Consider the following 3,305-nt stretch of genomic DNA (forward strand, 5'->3'; position numbering starts at 1 on the left):
CATCATTATCCTCTTGATTCTCATTACAAGGAGCTCTCCACATCTCCCAATGTCCCCCCATAGCACATGAGGACATCGGCTGAGCAATTCTGGGAAACAAAAGCCCTTGGGAATCTAACCAAACTCCAGAGGCAGCTGGATGGGCAGCGAGGCTGAGGCTCTAACTGGCTCTGTCCCCAAACAGAGACTGTCCCACCCCCCCGAGACACTCACTTGGCCCCGCCCTCCCTTTCCCAGAGGAAATTCAGCAGGCAATGGAGTTGACAAAGCCGGAGAGCCTGACTGGTACCCGCAGATGCCTGGGAACCAGGCACTGACCAGAGGACAGTGTCACCAGCAACCTCCCCTACCTCCCCATCCATACACACACGCACCATCTTCCTGGAAATTCTGGACCAATTTGGAAAGTCCCATCACCCCCTTCCATGATTTTTATGGCCTTTATAAATGTCCTGGACCTAAGGGGTGTTTTTTCTTTTCCTTTCAAAAGAAAAGGCCTTTTCTCTACCTCATCTCTCCTCCAACACCCACATCCCCGTAACCCTACAAGTCGCTTCTGTCCTAGGAAGCCAGGCAGAGAAGGAAAAGGGTCTGGTTTCTAAGGGGAAATGAAAATAAATGGCTTACACTCGAACTCTCTGCCACAAGGCCTGGCTTCTGGGCTGTGACCCATGAACGTCTGGTGGGCGCAGACAGCTGGTTGTCCTCCAACATGAGGGCTTGCTCTTGCCCGGGGACCGACCAAGGACTGCATATCCCTGTCCCCCTTCACCTGGGGGGTGCCTACATGTCGACACCCACAAAACGGGGGCAAAATTGACACACATCGCTGCTGGCCCAGAGCATCCTCTTCTCTTTCCTCTTTCCCGTGACCAGAAGCAGGTGACAAAATCACGAGGTAGAAAGAATCTGAGCCCCTGAAAAGTAATGCAGGAGGAAGCCACCCACTGATCAGACACCCTCCCTGGAAGTTTAGATCGATGAGAAATAACCTTTGGGTTAAGCCACTGAGGTTGTGGGGAGCCGTGGGATCTACGGGGGTAGCTACGTTACCCCCACTGCTGGCACACTAAGCCTGGTGGCTGCCCCTCCCCCACGCCTTTTTGTCAGATGGAGCGAGAAAAAAATGGAAGGAAGGACTTCCCCTCACGTTGGTATGAGAGAGTAAAGAAGACACATCTGGGGCACCTGGGTGGCTCAGTCGGTGAAGCATCTAACTCTTGATTTCAGTTCAGATCATGTGGGATCAAGCCCCACGTCGGGCTCTGCATTGACAGCGTGGAGCCTACTTGGGATTCTCTCTCCCTCCCTCCCTTCCCTCCCTTCCCTCTCTCCCTCTCTCTCTCTCTCTCTGCCACTCACCCACTCAGCTACTGGCCACTCATCAGCAGGACCACAATGACGGAGGTCAGTATATCAGATGCAGGAAAAGTAGGTGCACAGCTAGGAGGGATAGATCTTCCAGAAGCCAGTGGGACCAGCTATCTGAGTGTCTTGGAAATAGTGGAGTAGGCTTTGGGGCTTTCTGGTAAACATGCCTCTTGCTGGGCTGACAAAGGCAGAGGCAGAGGAAGAGGAAGAAGGGAAAAAGGAAAAAGGACAAGCACTGGATCGCCCTTCATCCACCCCATCTGATTTTTTGTGAAGGTTTACCTACTTTTTAAGATTCATTTCAAACCTCACCTCCTCCGCGAAGCCCTCCCTGACCTCTCTAGGTGCAACTGGGAGCTTCCAAGCATGGCGTCCACACTCATCCACCTTCCACCGGGTCACAACCAAGATTTCCTGAGGACACTGTCATCATCTTTGTACTCCGGGGGCCTGGCGTGGGTACCCAGGACAGAGGAGGTGCTGATATGGTGGGGAGGTGGCCGGCTGGCTAAATATATATGCAGAATCCACAGCAGAGGAACCCAAACTAAGAACTCAAACTGAGGCTGTCTGGGCACTGGTTGGGGAATCTCAATTTTCTACGTAGGAGATCCCTAGAACATCCAATAAGACATTTTTCGGGTCACACAACTTTTATTGCTGAAAACTATTGCTGGGGATGCCGTGGACATGAACGTTGCCCTCCCGGACCCCCGGCCTCGATAGCATGCAACCAGCCCCCTCTGGCTCTGCCCAGCCTTGCTCTTCCTGGGCATTCTAGCCCCCGGGCAGCCACCTGCCTGAGCTGGGCTGGGCTGCCCTGCTTGGACCCTGCCTCTGGGAGTCCTAGTATCACCAGGCGAGACCCAGGAAAGCGAGGAGAACTGGACGGGCCAGGAAAGGCTGAGGGAGGCCCAGACCTCGAGCTGACACGGAGGCCAGGCACACTGACAACTTACAGGAGCACAGCAACTCAGATCCTTCACGACGGCAATCTGGAGGGCCTGGGGACAGTGTCCACCCTCTCTCGACGGCGGCGTTCGTGTCCGTGCTGTTTCTGAAGCAGCTGAGAAATTGAAAGGCAGAGGGGCTGAGAGAAACTGGCAGGTCCGGGACAGCGCTGGGTATGAGGGGTATCTGTCCACCTGGACTGTCCCCGGGCTCCGACGCCCACGGAGAAGCAGCAGCAGCCATTTCTTCACGCCCTGGGTGTAGCCCTTGGACGCAGCGACAGTCGTGGCTCTCTGTGATGACCTGCCCGCCAGCCCACGCGAGCACGCAGTTCCCTAAGCGCGCCGAAGGGGCTCCTTCCTCGGGTCCCTGGATGTCAGGAACACTCAGCAGGACTCTGGAATGGTACAGCCCCCAAGAGTCTCTTGGAGTGTTTGGGGTGATGGATGTTAGCTCTTCAGGCTCCTGGAAGTTTTGGAGAATCTTTAAAAATACATCTACTTCCATTTCTTGAATATAAAAATACAATAAAAATCTGCCCCAGTAGCCTGTGACCACACAAGGCCAGCTGTCAGCCTGGGCAGCCACCGCTCAGTCAGCCCTCCACACCCAGGGCACCCGCAGGAGGCCTGAGAAAGGGCAGGATGCTTGTAATGCCGAGGGGGGGGCACCTTCCCGCCGAGGACGGCCCCGGTATTCCGACGACACCCGCAATCCATCCCAGGACGGCGGCGATGCTGGTGGCTTCTCAGTCTGGGCTAGTCTCTGAGCCAGGGCCCGAGGAGCAGGAATTTCTGATGTGATCTTCTAGGCCCTTCCTCTGGGCGCTGTCTGGGCTCAACCTCCTCCATCCGTGACGGACGCCCTTACAGGAAGGTCCACAGCGCCCAAACTGTTATCTCCAGGTGCTTTCCAGCCTGGGGTTTGGAAAGGGCTGACAGCTCTCCTGGTTTCTGGAAAACCTTGGGAGAGCAACTACACAC

This window comes from Panthera tigris, chromosome D1 (assembly GCF_018350195.1).
Source record: "Panthera tigris isolate Pti1 chromosome D1, P.tigris_Pti1_mat1.1, whole genome shotgun sequence".
Classification (NCBI taxonomy): Eukaryota; Metazoa; Chordata; class Mammalia; order Carnivora; family Felidae; genus Panthera; species Panthera tigris.